The following is a 19492-nucleotide window of genomic DNA, read 5'->3' as shown; positions in this document are numbered from 1 at the left end:
TATGCCCAACTTTAAGATTCAATAATTCTCCTTGGTAGGGACTAAAAAGAAGTGAGAGCTAGATTAGAACAAATGCAATTTCCCTTTTCCAAAATTTGAAAGTTCAGAGTCTCTCAGTATTGTTTAGCATTGATCACTGAAGCTTAGCATAAGATAAGTTCCTTAGAGTAGTGAACAGTATAAAATTGGTGAATATTCTGGAGTCTCCTCTCTCCTAACCCTTAAAATAGATAGGGAGCTCAATCCTCTTCTGAGATCCTCCAAACCAATCAGTCTGGTTTCAGATGTAGGTATTCTATGGAACCTTATGCTATACAAATGTCCTCTGGAACAGATCTAGAGAACTCTCTGGTTCCTGGCCTTCCCCAGGCCTGATTTCTAGGAGGCAAAAGCACAATTGTGACATCACATGGGAAGAGGGAACCTTTCCCCTCAGACAAAGAGATCAGCAGACCCAGAGTTGCATTTGGCAAGAGAGAGTGTTAATGGTGCCAAGGTGAAGTTCAACCCTTTCACCTCCCACCAAAGGGCTTTGAAGTGAATCTGGATTCCCAGTGAGGAATGACATTAACTATGATATAGAGGAGCAGGTGCAGTAGGCCGCTTTGGTCATAGGGGAAGTAAAGTCTCATCTTTGAGCATTGGATGGAGCTGATTTCTAGTCCCAGAGTTGCCAGACACCCCATGTGACTTCCCCTCTTTGGACCTCAGTTTCCTTGCTGCAAAATGAGCCAGAGAATGAGAATCATTTATACTTGTTTCCACCCCTAACGTTCTATGTAACCAGCCCTGAACTTTTTCCTGAGCCTCTCATCACCAGCTGCTTCAGGGTCATTTCAAACCGGATGTCAATTTAAGCATTTCTAACTTAATGCATCCAAAACAAGCCTCATTATCTTCACCTCTAATACTCTCTTCTTAAAATACTTATATTTCTGTTGGGGTACCACCATCTTTCTACTCCCCTAGGTTCTCACCCAAGAATTTTTCATTCTCAACTCTTCAATCTTCCTTTCCCCACATATCCAGCTAGTGACCAAGCCATGTTGTTTCAACTTCCATAATATCTTTCTCAACTATTCCTTTGCCTCCACTCAGCCCCTACCCTGATTTAGACCTGAATTATGACAATAGCCTTCCACTTGGCTTCTCTGCTCTAACTCTCCTCCATTCTCAGTTCAGTTCAACTTCCATACAGCTGTCAAGATGATATTCCTAAAACACAGGTCTGACCATGTCACTGTATTGCTCAAGAAGTGGTTCCCCATTGTCTCTGGGATAAAATGCAAAGTGCTTTGTCTGGCATATAAAACCTTCCACCAAATCTTTCTAGACTTATTATACCTTACTATCCTTCATAAACTCTATGGTTTATCCAAACTGGCCTTCCTACTGTTACTCACACATGATATTTCATTTCCTTTACAGGCTATCTCTCATGCTAATACATTCTTGCCTGTCTCACTCTTGCTGTCTTCAAAGCTCAACTCAGGTGCTATCTCCCATATGAGATCTTTCCTGATGCCCCCAGCTAGTGCCTCTCTATTGAAATTACCTAGGATTTATCTTGCCTTTTTTGTAGACATATTACAGGCACACTGTTTACTCTCATGGAATGTAATCTCCTTGAAGGCAGAGGACATTTCATTTTTATTTTGTATCCCCAGTGTCCCAGGAGTAGCATGGTATAGAATAGAAAGTCTGCCTGAATTCAAGTCCTCCTCTGATATATACTGGTTGTGTGACTCTGGGTGAAATATTTAACCTGTGAGTATTCTGGGTAACTCTCTGAGGTTATAAATTGTAGAGAAGGTGCTGACTTGCATTAAGGGAAGAAAAATCCTCATCTGGGACTTTCCTTTAATCAATAAAATCACAGTTCCATTCTCTAATCTCCATCAATAATGCCTAACATAGTGCTTGACATATAGTAGAAACCTAATAACTGCATGTTGATTGATTGACATATTCTCTATTATAAGAGCTCTTTCGGCTCTGACATTCTGTTTTTAGATTCCTTTCCTACTCTGATATTCTCTATTCTAAGGTACCACCACCATTACTCCACCAGCCCTGATAGCCTGTGCTCTGTGTCCTAAGGTACCACCACCATTACTCCACCAGCCCTGATAGCCTATGCTTTCTGTACTAAGGTTCCATCACTATCACTCTACCAGCTCTGATAGCCTGTGCTCTGTGTCCTAAGGTACCACCACCATTACTCCACCAGCCCTGATAGCCTATGCTCTGTGTCCTAAGGTTCCATCACTTTCACTCTACCAGCCCTGATAGCCTGTGCTCTGTGTCCTAAGGTACCACCACCATTACTCCACCAGCCCTGATAGCCTGTGCTCTGTGTCCTAAGGTACCACCACCATTACTCCACCAGCCCTGATAGCCTGTGCTCTGTGTCCTAAGGTACCACCACTACTTCATCAGCCTTGATACACTGGGTTCTCTAAGGTTCCCCTCTTCTTCCCCCTCTCCGACTCCCGAGCCGTGACGTCACATTCTAGAGTTCTATTTCTCCAGTTCAGCAGCACTCTTCCTCCCCGGGCAGCTTGACAGCCAGCAGTAGCAAGCAGGGGGGCAGACAGCCCGGAGTTTATTTTTTTTTCCCCTGCTTGAGTTGTTTCACCAGCTCTGGCGTGGAGAGGCACGTGGACCTGAGGGTGCTGCGAACTTTCCGATGGCGAAGCTCTGGCAGGGGTTACAGGGGTCAGTGATAACCCTGGGAGTTCAGAGCAACGATGTGCCCCGTGCTATCAACAGGAAACATCTTGGAGCAGCAGCACAGGAACTGAGGGATTGTCATTGGCCGGGGCCAGAAGCAGGACCACGGCTGCTCGGCCTATCAGCGGGCAGATATTTTGGGAGCTGCTATATAAGCTCCTCCAAGCACACAGTGTCTCTTGGACACAGGAAAACAAGCTCATGTGGAAAACTCAGCCGGGTCCTGGGGCCGCAGCCTTTTACTGCCCTATGAATACTCAGTCCGGCATAATGGTTCCTCCGTGCGGCTAAGGGATGGAAGGGAGGGGGTAAATATTAACCCGGGGGGGGGGGGGGTGTGCTTAGATTTCGGGCAGGGCAAGAACTTAGAAAAGTGACATCGTTAATTTCAATAAAATTAGTTTTCTTTGTAATCCTACGTATTTTATTTTATGCATTTAAGCACAGATCTTTAGACGAGAGTCTCTAGGCTCCACCAGACAGTTTCTTCCCAGAAGGTTAAGAACCCCTGATTTAGGGGGTGGGAGTAAGGATTGTAAACCTAAAGCTAGAAGGGACACCAGCAAACATTAGGCCACTTTCCTCATTTTACAGAAATGGAAACTGAGGCCCCAGGAGCCTCAGAGAACAAATAGCAAGCTTCAGAACTGGGACTTCTAGGAAATAATGTATAATAAGGGCTCTGGGAACTTTATGGCCATCTGAATGCTAGTGATTTGAATCCAAGTCTTCTGATTCCAGTCAAGGACTTATTCTGTATCACCTGACTTGGAAAACCAGTGAACATTTAATAGATAATTTAATAAAGAGATTAAAGCTTGCAAAAAGTACTTTATACAGATTTTTATTTGATCTACTTGTGTAGGCTTGTAATCTATTACAGAGGAAGAAATGTTAGAGAATGTCTAGTCTAATCTTCTCACTTTACAGATGAGGAAACTGAGACACAAGCCATTAAACAAACAGCTAGTAGGCACAGTGAAGTCAGAAAGACCTGAGTTCAAATCTGCCTTCAGGTATCTACTATGTCTGTGACCCTGGGCAAGTCATTTAATTTCTCAATGCCTCAGTTTCCTTGATTATGAAATGGGGATAGTAATTGTATCTACCTCCCATGGTTATTGTGAAGATTAAATGAGATTTTTGTAAAATGCGAACTATTATTGTTTAAATTATCAGAATTGGGATTCAAACACAGAGGCTCCAGTGCCAGTTCAGTGCTTGTTTCCCTCTGCATCATTGCTTCCCCCATCCTACTTGAAGAGAGTGGTCCTTCTTTGGTAGTATCCATTCCTAAACTTGTTCAGACAAACTGAAATCCTTCTATTCCAGCAGACCTTAAAGACCACACCCAGGGCCCATGTTTCAGTGCTATAAAGGCAGAAGGGAAACGTGACAGTAAGTGTGCCTGTAAAGAGAGGGGGCACAAAAGCAGGCAGGTTTCATTTTATTAATTCATAGGAACTCTTCATCTGGAGCCAGTAAAAGTGAAAAACGGAAATGAAAGAAAAATAAAGAAGTGTTTCCAGATTAGAGGCAGCTGTGGGGCAGTAGAAGGAGCCCTAGATTTAGTGGCAAAAGAATCTGGTTCAGGATTGGCCCATACTTGTCATGTGACCTTTGACAAATTGCTTGCACGTTCTGGGACTCAGTTTTCTCATTTGTAAGATGATGGCATTGGACTAAATGCACTCTAAGGTCCCTTCCATCTCCAACTGATGTTCTATGTTCTAAGTTCCTCTTGAGCTACATCATTTTATATTCCATATTATTAGAGCCAGCAATTTTATTAAAGGTTCAAATGGATATCTTGTTGGGCCTAGAGTCAGGAAAACCTAAGTTCAAATCCAACCTCTGATATTTACTAGTTGGATGATCCTAGACAAATTACTTATCTCTGTCTGCCTGTTTCTTTGTCAGGAAAACAGGGCAATAATAGCACCTAGCTCCCAAAATTGTTGAGAGGGTCAAATGAGATAATATTTATAAAGCACCTAACACAATGCCGCTATACAGTAAGTGCTTAATAAGTGCTTGATGCCTTTCCTCCCAACCCTTATGTGCTATGTTTCATATTCTATATTCTTAGGGCCCTTCCAATTTGGGCATTCTATATTCTACACTCTCTCTCATGCTCCACTCATGCTCAGATGTTTTATGTATTATACTAAGATTCCATCCAGTTTGTACATTCTATATTCTGTGTTTCAAGGATCCTTCTAGATATACAACATTCTACATACTCTGTTCTAAAAACCTTTCCATCTCTAATGTTCTATATTTTAAGATCCCTTTCTGCTTCATACATTATTTGTCTCATGTTCTAAGTTTCCATCTAGTCCTGATATTCTATAATCTGCCTGCCCCTTTCTGCTCTGATACCTTATGATTATTTCTAACAGAATCAAAATGAGTAAATAATTTTAGTGTTATGAAATGTTTCCTGGTGACAGGCAGCTCCGTGAACACCCATGTGTTAAAATAGAATATGCCGAATGAGCTAAAAATGAGAATATGTAAAGAGACCTCTAATGTTATCAGAGGCACCTGCGAGAGTGTGCTCTGGGGACCATCCTTAAAGAGTTGAATTACCAAACCTGTGAGTGGGCTTAGCACAAGCACATTCTTGAACTTGAGTGAAACAGTTTAGATTGCAAGAGTGGTGTGTTCAAGCATTACCTCAATGCATCCTCCCTGCCATCTGCAGCCAGTGAACAGAGACAGCTGAAGACAAATATAACTTTTGCAAAGGAGAGAGGCCTTGTTTGTCCTAGATCAGCTATGAATTGATTTTAAGAGAGAGAGAGGGGGGGGGGAAGAGAGGAGGAAAGAGGGAGGGAGGGAGGGAGGGAGGGAAAGAAGGAGAGGGAGAGGATAAACAGAGAGGAGGATGGCCTAAAAGGCTGAGCTCATTCCTGGAAAATGTTCTCAGTGGCTGGTTCCACCAGGAGTGAGTGGAAAGGGTAACATCACAAAGGGAGTTAGAGATCTGGGTTTAATCCAATTCTGCCACTAACTAGTTATATAATCTATGGGCAAATTGTTTTACACTTTTTGAGGGTCCCAATTGCCTCATCTATAAAATGGAAATAATACTTAAGATCATGAGATTTTAGAGCTGAGAAGGGCAATAATCTGGTCCAATCTCTTCCCTTTACATGTAGGGACTTTCCAAGTTACCTCAGTGGTTGGTGGTCATAATGGAAGTAGAATCAGTGTCTACTGACCGCCACAATTTATATCTCTTTATTCTACTTCAATTCCCTTCCCCCCCAAAGCTTTTGTGAAGGGATAATACATCTAAATATTGATGAGATAATATATCTAAAGTTCATTATTACCATAATGAAAAAGTGGGAGCCATTAGCAGTCTTTTTATGCAGATAGAATAATGATAAAATGTTTAAACTCTCTTTGCAGGATTTTCTGAGTAAATGGAGGAATCTGTTCTCCCAAACTCCAACTTGTTCCCACCATGCTCCCAGTCATTGGAAGGATTTATGTAGAGATGATACAAACCACTTGTTCTTGGGCATCAAACTAGGAGAAATTACCATGGAGCTGTCTTTAGGATTCCTGGGGCATTGACTGGGGCCCTGTAAAGCTTTTTTAAAAAAGGACAGAAGATGTATGGTAGAGAATTATAAAATTGGGAACTATTGTCAGATCCCTATACTATTCCAGGCTTAGGGAGTATTAGAAATTAGAGGAAATGATATATTGGGGAAAACAGATACATTAGAAGCACATTCGTTTTTAGATGTAAATAAATCCTAGAACATGAGAATTAGAAAGACCCTCAAGGTCTTTCCTCAAGGGCAGATTGTTCAATTGTTTTTCAGTCTTGTTTAACTCTTTGAAACTCCATTTGGGGTTTTCTTGGCAGAGATACTAGAGTGGTTTGCCATTTCCTTCTCCAGCTCACTTTACATATGAGAACAATTTTAGGCTTAAATGACTTGCCTAGGGTCACACAGGTAGTCTAAAGCCAGATTTGAACTCAAAAAGATGAATCTTCCTGACTCCAGTTCTAGTGCATTATCCATGTACCACCTAGCTGCCCCAAGGGGCAGACTGGCTTTCCCAAAAGCTAGTAATGAGTTTCCAGGCACTGGAAAGATTCATGTAGAGATAAGATGACCACTAGTTCTTGGGTGCCAAACTAAAAGGAATCCCCATAGCTTTTAAATATAGGAACTTTGTATGCAAGATTACTATACAGGAGCTATAAATATTACCCATTATCCATTATCCAGGAAATTCAACCTGCTTTTCAGGGGTGGTTTCATAATGAATACTGAGGATACTTAATAAGCACTTTTGAGAAGCAAGAACAAATATAGGAAATAGGCTTCATGAGAGGCACTAGGGGACAAGGAAGGAGTGCTGGAGTTGGAACTCAAAGTTTTGAGCTCAAATCTTGACTCTACAATTATCTACCTTATGAGATTTTGGATAATTCCTCATTTTCTCATTTCTCATTTATAAAAAGGGGCAATTTTATATGTATGTATATTTTTCAATTTCTTGCTCTGAAAACTAGAGACTGGGACACGTTATATTTAAAGTCCCTTATAGCTCTCAACCTCAGGTTTTCTCTCTGATTTCCAATCTGTGAAGAAAATAGTCCTTGCTAACATCAAACACAAGCCCCCTACTATCTCCAAGAGCTTGTCCTGCTATGAATCATCTTTTCTCTCCTTAACTTATTTCTTTATCTGTTGGGTTTTTCCTTATAAACATCCCCAGATCTACCTCATTCTTTTTTTGAAAAATTTCACTTGGTTCTCTCATTTCCACAAGCTAAATAACTGGTAGCTCTTTTCCCTTTCACAAACTTCTAGAAAAAGCGGCCTCTACTTTCGAGCCTCCCACTCACTTTTCAGCCTCATATAAACAGAATTAATTTCTCAACTGAAACTGCTTTCTCCAAAGTTATAAAAGACCTAGTAATCACAAAATCCAATGGCCTTTTCTCAGTCCTCATTCTCCTTGACTTCTCTCCAGCCTTTCACGCTTGTAGATCATCCTCTTCTCTTAGATTGTCTTTTCTCTCTAGGGTTTTGGGACATTGCTCTCTAAGAGTTTTCTTAACTTCTCTGGCTATGACATTTTTAGTCTCCTTTGCTGAATTATTATCTGAGCCCAATGTCTACATGAAAGTCAAAAGTCCTCAAATTTTTTGGTTTTGTTTTATACCTTTTTTTAGGTAACCAGGGTTAGAATTTTTTTTAAATCAACAGTATTTTACTTTTCCAAATACATGTAAAGAGACTTTTCAACACTCATTTTTGTAAGACTTTGTGTTCTAATTTTTTCTCTTTTGTTCCCTTATTTTCTCCCTCCCCAAGACAGCAAGCAATCTGATATATTTTAAATACATACAGTCCTTTAAAACATATTTCCATATTCTCCATGTTGTACAAGAAAAAAATCAGAACAACAACAAAAAAAAACCTATGAGAAAGAAAAAAACAAACAAAATAAAAGGTGAAAGTATATGCTTCGATCCATATAGTCTCCATAATTCTCACTCTGGATATGATTCCTGCCATAGATTTTCAGTGTGGTCTGTAAAAACCTCTGGTGGTCTCTGAGACTCAAGTCAGTCTTGAAGTCAAAACTAATTTCATAATAATATTAAGATATTTTAATTTCAAATATGGGGTGAATATCCATAGAAATAGCTCACATAATCAGAAGCATTTTGAAGGATCCTCAATAATTTTTAAGCGTATAAAGAGGGCAGGGGCAGATAGGTGGCACAATGGATAGAGCAGCAATCCTGAACCCTGGAAGACTTGAATTCAAATCTGGCCTCAGATACTTATTAGCTGTAGGATTCTGGGCAAATTATTGAACCCCAATTTCTTCCCTCCCCCCAAAAATCCAACTTAAAGTACATCTTAGTGTTTTGTCTGGACTTTTTTCTTTCTTTGTTAGTAATCTCATTAGTTCCCATTTGACTCCCAGCTCTACATATTCAGCCAGAGTCTCTATCCTGAGACTTATCCCATAGGTACATCTCAAACTCAACATGTTTCAAATAGAATTCATTATCTTTCCCTCCAAAAATCTGTCCTTTTTCCAACTTCTCTATTTTTGTTGAAGGTACCAGCATCCTTCCAGTTCCCCAACTTTACAACTAAAGGTCACCTTCAACTTTTCCCTCTTCTTCACCCATTCCATGCAAATCAGTCAGTTGCCAAGTTTTATTGATTTTACTTCCACTAACATTTCTTTTTTTTAATTTTATTTTTCAGAGGCAATTGAAATTAAATTACTTGCTTAGTGTTACACAGCTAGTAAGTTTTAAGCATCTGAGGTCAGATTTGAAGTCAAGTCCTCAACTCTAGGCCCAGTGCTCTATTCACTGTACCATCTAGCTGCCTCTCCATTGATATTTCTTACCTCTGTCCCCTTCCTTCCAATCCATTAGATTCAGACCCCCTTCACCTCTAACTTGAACAGTTACAACAGCTTCCTAGCTATTCGACATCTCTTTCCAGTTCATTCTCTGTACAAGTCAATGAGGGTTTGTCATGCACCCATTATGTGCCAGGCACTGTGCAAATTGGTATTTCTAAAGAACCTACGTGTATCTCCTCTGCTCTAGAAGCTCCTGTACTTCTCTGCTGCTTTAGGGTAAAATACAAAGTCCTTTTCTTGAATTTTAAAACTCTTCACAATCTTGTTGCAACAAAACTGGTTGCCTTGCTATTCCCTATGAATGGCATTCCATCTCTTTCTCCATGCCTTTATGCACGCTTAGCCCCATGTCTGTAATCTTCTTCCTTATTATCTCATGCATGTGTCTGGTCTCCCAGGAAACCTATTCAAATCCCATCCTAGTCATCTCCATCTTTGTCTTTGCTTGTACCCCTAGTCCCCACTTCCCAATCAAGCAATCAAGCATTTATTAAGCACCTATTATGTTCCAGGCATTGGGGATACAAAGTCAAAAAATGAAAGACAGTATGTACTAATACAAGCATATATGCAAAATGGATACAAGGTGATTTTAGTCAGAAGGTCACTAATAGCTGGGAGAATGAGGAATGGGATCCTTTAGCTGAGATTTAAAAGAAACTAGGGATTCTAACAGACAGAGGGGAAGGGAAGAGTGCCTTCTACACATGGGATAATAGCCAATGCCAATGTGAAAGACTTCTCCCAGTGGAATAGGTGGATGTGAACAACTTGTTCCTATAGCCATGAAGGAGGCTGAAGCAGGTGCCATGGAGCACTTAGCGCTTGGTCAGATATAGAAAACGCCAAGGTCATCCACTGTATCCTTGTTGAATGTCTGACTTTTGTCTTGCTACTGGACTTCGATAATTCTGGCAGATAGAGAACGGCTGACAACTTTGCACAATTCTGCCTTACTTAAATCCAGTGCCCATCAAGACATCACCTCATGATGCCATTGGTCCTCTCTGAAAACAATGTTGTTTGACAATAGGTTATACAAACAACAATATGAGATGGGAAATGGAGTACTGTAAGAAGGTCAGGCTAACTCTTTCCCAGAGCACAGAAGGGGAGTAATATTTTATAAGACTAGAAAGGTAAGTTGGGACCAAGTTGTCAATGACTTTAAATGCCAGAGGACTTTATATTTGTAGTATAGGGCTGTTCCCCCACACTTAGCTTGAGGCTAATATGTGGTTCAAAGAGAGACAGGAGAGATATCTTGAGCCTCTCTTTCTCACACTCTTCTCTAAGGGAGACTTTCACTCTAGCCAGAAGAGCAAGCAGGAGGTGGAGACCAGAAGCTTGGCCACTCTGTGTTCCTCAGAGTGAGGTTTCTGGGCAAGAATTATATCTATCTGTTCCCCAAAGTATTATTAGTCTCAGGATGGGTTTTTCAGGTTCAAGATAAACTTATAATCACTGTTCAGAAATAGAGAGAAAGGAGGACCCAAGCTTTATTCCCAATGCTTGACCCCTTTCCCTCAATGAACACATAAAGAGGTAACAAAGAAATCTATTTAATCTGAGTCAATAGCAAAATGGAGGTGAAAAATATACATAGAAGAATATATACCAGATAATCCAGAGTGAAGGAGCTCTCCTACTAGAAGCAAGAGAAAACTCAACAGAGTGATGGGAAGGAGAGAGGGAGAAGTGAGGAGAGGGAAAGAGGAAAAGAAGGAGGGAGGAAGAGAGAGAGAGAAAGAGAGAGAGAGAAAGAGAGAGAGAAGGAGGGAAGGAGAGAGAGGGAGGGGAAAAGAAGAGAGAGGGGAGAGGGGGAGGGACAGGGACAAGGAAAAGGAAAATGAAAGAGAAAGGGAGAGGGAGGAGAGGGAAAGGGAGGGAAGAAGGGAGGAAGGGAGGGAGAAAGTGAAAGAGAAAGAAAGAGTCCAAGGGGAAATTCTCCAAAATTTCTAATACAACAGATTGTAAGCAGGGACATGACAGAGACTACCAGTTCTATTCATGTTGGCTTCCTTCCAGAGTTTTATTCTCCCTTTGGCAAACTGAAGTGGAATTAGCATAATATATCTTCTCTCTCAAAGCTGGAAGCCAAAATCACCCAAAATGACAACAGATTCCCAAACAACTTGAAGACTCCAAGAAAGTTGAGACAGATCCATAGAACGTCCAGAGAAAGCAGGGCTCTCCTGTCTTGCTCCAGACAACTCCATCTCCAACTCATGCATGCACCAAGCATTGATTTCCACCAGTGAGGAGAAATGGGCTCTGAGACCCAAATGACACATTGGAATCTGGATGTAATAGACTACCACTGGAGGTTATGGATAGGGGAGAGACATGGGAAGAGCTGTGCTTTGGAATGAGCAATTTGAGATGATCCACAGCTGAGTGAATGATAGAATGGCAAAGGAAGACTCTTGGAGCAAAGAGATCAGAAATTATTTTTTATCTTTTTAGTATAGGAAAAAGTCTGTTCTAAATGCTTTTCCAAAGAAATAAAGGCACTGGCCAACTCACTAATTATAATTAAAGAAGGGGAAACTAGAAAGGATTATAGAAGCAGAACTGGCAGGGAGCTAAGAGAAATGGCCTGGTTCCCTAGCCTGGATATGAGTTCTGGAGATCCAGTCTGAGGATTCTATTTCAGATGGGGAGAAGATCAGCAGCAGGACAAATGAGAGACCTAAAGAGCAGAAATTAAGGCATGGCTCCAGTGCAGTGCATTGGTAATTTAAGGGAATCATAGATGGCTCAACAATGAGATGATTCAAACCAGTTCCAATTGTTCAGTTTGAAGAGAGCCATCTACACCCAGAGGAAGGACTGTGGGAACTGAGTGTGGAACAAAACATAGGATGGCTTAATTCAGTCTAATATACCTCTATTAAGTATCTACTATACATATGACAAACAGTGCAGTGCATGGAGCCACAGGCTAGAGTCAGGAATCCAGCCTCAAATTCTTACTAGCTGTGTGACCTTGGCAAGTTACTTAACCCTGTTTGCCCCAGTTTCCTCACTTATAAAATGGAGAAAAAATAGCAAACCACTCCAGTATCTTTGCCAAGAAAACTTAAATGGGGTCACAAAGACAACTGAAACACTGAACAGCAACAACAAATACATGGCATAATATACTATTCAGGGGCTATAAAATCATTCATAAAACAGCCCCTGTCCTCAAGAAGCCTACACTCTAATTCAATTTCAAAGACACTGAAGACAAGTAAGATGCTGGGAACCTGAGGCATAAGAAAACAAAAATAAGTAAGACGATCAGGGAAGAATTTCTAGGAGAGATGGCTACTGAGGGTCCAGCAAAAACAGTCCCCATAGAAACCAGGGACCTTCTCCTCCTAGATACTACTATGCCCAACACCCAAATGCCAATGGGTCCCCAAGAGCCTAGTTAGAGATGGCTTTTGGGAACCTTTCCCTCCCCCATCCTAATTTGAATCAGGTATAAGACATCCTCTCCAGGCTCAATGCTGATCCTCTTCCATGCCCAATCTTGCTTGAGGTACCCACCCTGAATTTAGGGCCACCACCACTTTCCTAAGAGTCACAATTGGGAATTCTCTGCCTGGCTACTGTTCATCAGGGTCCATGGAGCCTTATTAACTGACCTCTGTGTAATGCCATGTGACCCACTGTCCACTCTCAGAGTTCTGTCATCTTCCCTGATGCTTCATCCTAAATCCTGTCCTTTCCAGATGCTCTGAAGTGAATCCTCTTATTTCCCCTTAGGGTCCAGGAATTATTCCACTTTTTTTCTTTATGCCTCCAGCACTTATACTGTTTTTTGCATAGTAACCTCTTAATAAATATCTTTCTGTTCCTTTCCATTCCAAGCACAAAGCATTGCTTATATAAATGCATACAGCAGGAAGATAGGACATGAGGTTCAGGGAAGAGCTTATATTCTTTGAGCTTGCCCATAAGAGAATGAATGAGTGAATAAGCATTTACCAAACATTTACTATGCACTTCTACTGTGCTAAATGTTAAAAACCACAAATATAAAAGTGACACTGTTCCTGCCCTCAAGGAGCTTACATTCTACTGAAGGTGGCAGTAATAATACATCCAGAAGGTTAGCTACTAGGAAAGATGATTTTGATCTAGGGACTCACAGGGATGGTAAATTGATCCAAAGGGCAGTTGATTGATATGTCCTTTCCAGATGTAAATGTCTGTATCCTGAGCAAAGATTAAAAGTAATGGTATAATCTATACATATATTGTATTTAACTTATACTTTAGCATATTTAACATGTATGGGTCAACAAGGGGAGGGGGTGGGGGGAAGGAAGGAAAACATTGGAAAAAAAGGTTTTGCAATTGTCAATGCTGAAAAATTGCCCATGCATATATCTTGTAAATAAAAAGCTATAATAATAAAAAAAATTTTTTAAAAAGAAAAAAAAAAAAGAAAAATGATGGTATAAGGATATTACTATTGCAAAGGCTGTGAAGTGCAGCCTGGTGTGGAGGTCAGTTAGATATAGTGAGCTAGGGGCACTTGTACTCACTAATCAAGTCAGTTCAGCCCCAAGATGAGAATCCCAAATCTTATTGGTTTAATTCTCTCAGAAACTAGGGGCATGATTTCTGGAGGTCCAGTCTGAAAATGATATTTTAGGTGAGGAAAAGAGGGTCAGCAGCAGGATAGATAGTAAATAAAAAAGGTGAGAGAGAATAGCTTTTAACAAAAAGAATAACAAAAGTCAGGTCCCAAAAAGACATTGTCACACTAGACCAATGAAACAAATATAATAATGAAACTTAATGGGTATAAATGTAAAGTTTTCTTATTGGGTTCAAAATGTAAATTGCATAAATTTAAGATGGGAAAGAAGTCATGGCAATTTATGAGAAAAAAAGACCTGGGAAATTTAGAATATAGTAGAAGCTTAATTTGATCCAATATGGCAGCTAAAAAGACAAGGCTGCATTATTCTGGTGCAGAGTGTTGGCCATGGAATTAGAAAGACCTTTATTTAAATCATTTCTCAAACATACACTAGCTATGTCACCCTGGGCAAATGACTTAAACATTCTTAGCCTCAGTTTCCTCATCTGCAAAATAAACATAATAATAGCACCAACCTCTCAGAGTTGTTGTGAAGATCATATATGTGTGTGTATGTGTGTGTGTGTGTGTATATATATATATATACATATACAAAGTACATTACAGACCTTAAAATATCATATGAATACTGACTGTTATTATTCTGTGGCCACAATACTCAGAATAAAGGCCAAATACTCCTATCCAGAATAATGTTTTCAGTTTTAAGTGTCACATGTTAAGGAAAACCTTAATATGAAGGGAGATTGTGCAGAAGAAGGTGATCAAGATTAGTAAATAGCTTCCATGTCATGCTGTGAATATCAACTGGATGCATGTGGGGATGTTTAACCTGGAAAAAAAAGAGACTGGGGAAGGGTGAAAAGGAGGCTTACAGTTGTTTTCAAGTATTTGAAAAGCTAACATAGAAAAGGGGTATTAAATTTGTTCTATTTTGTCCCAGAGGGCCAAATCTGGAGCAGTATGTAGAAGGTGCAGAGAGACAGGATTTCAATTTAATAGAAGGGAATATTCACTTATGAATTTATTAATATTTACTAATATCTTTAATAGAAAAATTTCCTAACAATATGACCTATCTAAAAGTAGAATGGGTTGTCCTGTGGACATGGCAGATTCCCTGTCACTGGGAGATAAAAAGCATTAACTGATAGTATTGGGATCCAAAAAGAACTGATGGGCTGGATCAATGAGTCAATCTAGTCCGGTGAAATTTACTAAGTATAAATGTAAAGTCCTATGCTAAAATTCAAACTAGCTGAATGACCACCCATGTTTGATCAGAGTTGTCAACACAGAATATGTTCACTGAGGGGATTTCCATTTAGGTCACGGTTGGTCTGGACAGTGTCTAAGGAACCTTTGAACTCTGGGCTTATATAGATCACCCAGAACAAGTCCTTCCACTTATAGAGACTGAAATTGAGACCCATGGAGAGGAAATGATACCCCAAAAGTCAAACAGCAAACTAATAGGGAAATCAAGACTAGAACCCAATCAGATTAGCACTCATCACAATGTATCTGTTACTCTGAACAACTGAGCCTAAACAAACCTAAGGGGGAAAAATGTTGATGTTTCTTGGTTTTAGGTTTAATAATCCTAAATTGAGATTACCTCTCTTTCTAAGAAGTAGTCTTTGATAACAGTTCCACAAAACAGGAACCAAGCAGGCCAGTTGAAACTACTTGTAAAGAGAGGACCTCCCTCCTCTAGCATTTATTTTGGTGCTTAAACTGGACCTCCCCAACTCCCCTGCACAAATACAGCCCGTTGAGCTGCTGACCCCTGGTTAGTCATGCTGGTGGTACTCGATGAGGGTCACTCACTTGGAAAGAGTTTATGTAAAAGTTACCAATGCAAATTGACAAAAAAGGGAAAAGCAAAAAACCATCAAGTTCCCCCTTTACGGCTCCTCCCTTCTCAGCAGCCAATGCAGATGGTTGGCAGAGTTAATAATACCCACTAGAGCAGGGACAGGAAACTCTATTGTAAATAGCCAATTGTAAAATGTTCTTAGTTTCTTATAAACAGTTTTCAAGATTTTTTTTTAACATTATTGAAGGTCAAGAACTGGATTCACCATATCTCAAATGTGTAGCATGTATTTAATGTTCTTTGTTTTTAAAGCTAATTGGATGCAGGCAGCTTGACAAATGACTTTAACCAAGTCATTCAACCTATTTGTCTCAGTTTCCCCAACTGTAAAATGAATGGCGCTAGCTTGAGTAATCTGCAAGACCCTTCTAATATTTTCCATTCTAAAGCTCCTCCTAGCTCTGATATTCCAGGTCCTATTTTCTAAGCGCCTCCTCATTAATGAATTGGACAAAGGCACAAATAACACACCTATCAGACCTGCTGGTGTCACAAAGTCAGGAGGCAAAGTTAACATTCTGCACAACAGATCCAGAATTCAAAAATATCTTGGCAAGCTAAAAGACTCACTAGATGCTACTTGCTAGGAATAAAAGTAAAGTCTGAAAGGGGTTAAAAAAAATCAGCCTTACAAGTACAAGTTGGGGGAGGGGTAGTTAGACAACAATTCTTTTTTAAAAAAGGTCTGTATCTCAAGCTTAATAAGAATTAACAGTATAAAAGACAAGAAAGCTAATAAGATCTTGGTATATAGTCCAGAAAAAAGGAGACAACATAAAGTCTTGTGTTTGCAGTACCTTGTTATGAGTTTGGGTTCCACATTTTATGAAGTCAGTCAGTCAAGGAATATTTATTAAGTTGCTGGGAACTGTGTAAGGTGCCGGAGATACAAAGAAAAGCATAAATAGTCCCTTTCTTCAAGTAGGTCACAGTCTGATAGGAGAGGCAACATGTAAACACTATGTAAAAACAACAGAATAAATTGGAAATAATCAACAGAATTAGAGAACTAGAATTAAGGGAGAGATAGGATGGGATAGAAAGGCTTCTTACAAAAGGTGGGGTTTTTATTGGGAGTCAGTAATGTTTATAAGAGGAAAATAGTGTAGAAGATGATAACCAGATGATAACCATGCTATACTGACTCATAAAAAGAACGGGGGTTGTTTAACCTGGAGAATACTCAGAGAGGATATAATAACCATCAAGTATTAGAAGGACAATGACAGATTAAACTCCTATTGCGCTCTAGAGAACAGAAATAAGAACAACAGGTGTAAGATGCAAATCATCATTTAGACTCAAAGTAAGGAAAAACCTTTTAACCATTGGTATTATCCAGAAATAGAATGGACTGCTTCAAAGCACTAGATGGCTATGTTCTAGGTACATTTTTAGGTAGTTTTGAGCTGATATGATCTGTCACTTTCCAACTCTGAAATTCTATGATTCCGCTTTCTTTGTCCTAAAGTCTTTTTTCTAGCCCAGATCTTCTATGCTACATGCTCTGGTCCTTTCCAGCCCCCAAATTCTGGGTTGTTTCTTCTCCAATACTCTATGCTTCTAGCCTATGTAATGAGAAATTTTCATTTACAAAAATGAAAGATGCTGAAGTATTAATTATCCCCCATTTATCCTGTATGTAGCTTGTTTGTATATGGTTATTTGGCATATAGGCACTCAATAAATGCTTGCTGACTTCCTGACATCTCTCCTGACTTATTCAGATGGAAACCACCTACCTCTGCTATAACTTAAGAACAAAAACTTTTTTCTCTCTAGAAAACTATGCAAGCACAATTAGCAAATTCATAAATTGGGGGTTTGATTATATTCTTGCCATGAAGAACAGAAAGGCAGTATGACATGGAAGATGGAGGTTGTTGGCTTGGAAGTCAAGAAAAAGACCTGAATTTTGAATCTTGCTTCCAATATAGGCTGGGCTAATGTCAATGAGCAACTTATATATAACACCCTTGTAGCTCAATTTCCTATGTATAAAAGGGGGATGATCATTTTTATAGTTAACAACAAACTGCAGTCAGCCTCAAATGAGATAATGGATGAAAGGTGCATTTAAAAGCACTGGAGAACTATATTGCCATTACATTGGGGATTGAGGAGCGGTATAGTATAGCAGTATAATATACCTGGCAATTCCAATAGTCTGGTGATGGGAAGAGCCATCTGCATCCAGAAAGAGAATTGTGGAGACTGAATGTAGATCAAAGTATAGTACTTTCACCTCTTTTTTATTGTTATTTGTTTGGTTGGTTTTTCTTTCTCATGGTTTTTCCCCCCTTTGATCTGATTTTTCTTGTATAACATGACAAATATGGAAATATGTTGAGAAGAATTACATGTTTAATCTATACAGATTGTTTGCTCTCCTGGGGAGGGGAGAGGAGAGGGAGAAAAATTTGGAACACAAGTTTTTGCAAAAGTAAATGTTGAAACTATGTTTACATGTATTTGGAAAAATAAAATATTATTTTAAAAAGGGGGGAAGTGAACTTGAAAGAAATGGCTTCAAGTCCCACCTATGACACATTTTGGCTATGCAATTCTAGAATCTTGTAACTTCACATCAGCTCTCCAAGAGAGTTGAAGAAAGGTGCTGACCTTCACTAGGAGGAGTTTTCTCATTAAAAAATTCCTCATATCAATGAAATCCCAGGCCCACTCCCTATCTCCCCTATTATTAGTGTTAATATCTGGTTAGAAAGTTTAAGGCTTTGATTACAGGTGTCAGCACAGGAATATGTTGACTGAGTCCAGATCTCTGGAGGGGGCAATTGTAGGTGCAGTGGATACAGTCCTGGGCCCAGAATCTCTTCCTGATTTCAAATCCAGCCTCAGAAAATAATTGTGTGACCCTGGGCAAGACACTTAACTTTGTTTGCCTCAGTTTCCTCATCTGTAAAATGAACTAGAGAAGAAAAAGATAAACCGCCCCAATATCTTTACTAAGAAAACCCTACAAGGGGCCATGAAGAGGCAGATATGACAGATAAATGATGGAAAAGCAACAGATTTCTACGGGAAAAAGTGAGATGTACAGAATCCAGAGGTGGTTGGGAAAATGTAAACATATTTTCACTTATTGTCCACAAAAGGTCTCCTTGGACATGAGCAAATTTGTTATCATTAAGCCAATTTAAATTAAATAATTTGTGCCAGGAACTATGCTAAAGGACGGAATACAAACAGAAAGAAAGGGAGCAAAACCTGATGGAGAACAAAGGAATAAATAAGTAAAAAGGAAATAAAATAAACAGTTGGTGGCGTAAAGGAGAGACCACCAGAGCAGGAGCAGAGACCTCATTCACGGCCCAGCTCTCTCGTTCGCCAGGTGTGTGACCACAGGTGAATCACGAGCAGCAGTTACAGTGGAGGGGAAAGTACGTTACAAATTGCACAGGACCGAAGCAGGGGATGATCATGAAGAGGCCGAGACTTGAGAAGAGAAGCCCAAACCAAGCATTAGTTAATGAATTTCCTCACAGCTCATTTCCCTGTGCCCTCAGATGCCAGACTACGAGGTACAGACAGCCCTGGGCCATTTCCCAAGCCAGGTCTGATTTGATTCAGTCAAATCCTGAAATCTCTCGCATTTGCTTTCTTGTGGTCTGGCTAAAGAGTCAGGGCTTGTGACCGGCTCAGGGTTGAGCGCTCATGGAGGTGAAACACTGAAGGGATGACTCATTTGAGTCAGAGAGGGAAACTGTCACTTAGGCAGTGGAAACTTGTAACCCCCATTGGTGCGAGGACACAGCCAGGGCCTGGAGGCTGCTGGGATGATGAGGCTGCAGTTGCTGCCGTCTGGCAGATAGAAATTCAATTCAATT

The sequence above is a fragment of the Sminthopsis crassicaudata genome, chromosome 1 (assembly GCF_048593235.1).
Source record: "Sminthopsis crassicaudata isolate SCR6 chromosome 1, ASM4859323v1, whole genome shotgun sequence".
Taxonomy (NCBI): domain Eukaryota; kingdom Metazoa; phylum Chordata; class Mammalia; order Dasyuromorphia; family Dasyuridae; genus Sminthopsis; species Sminthopsis crassicaudata.
This window is presented reverse-complemented; position numbering follows the sequence as displayed.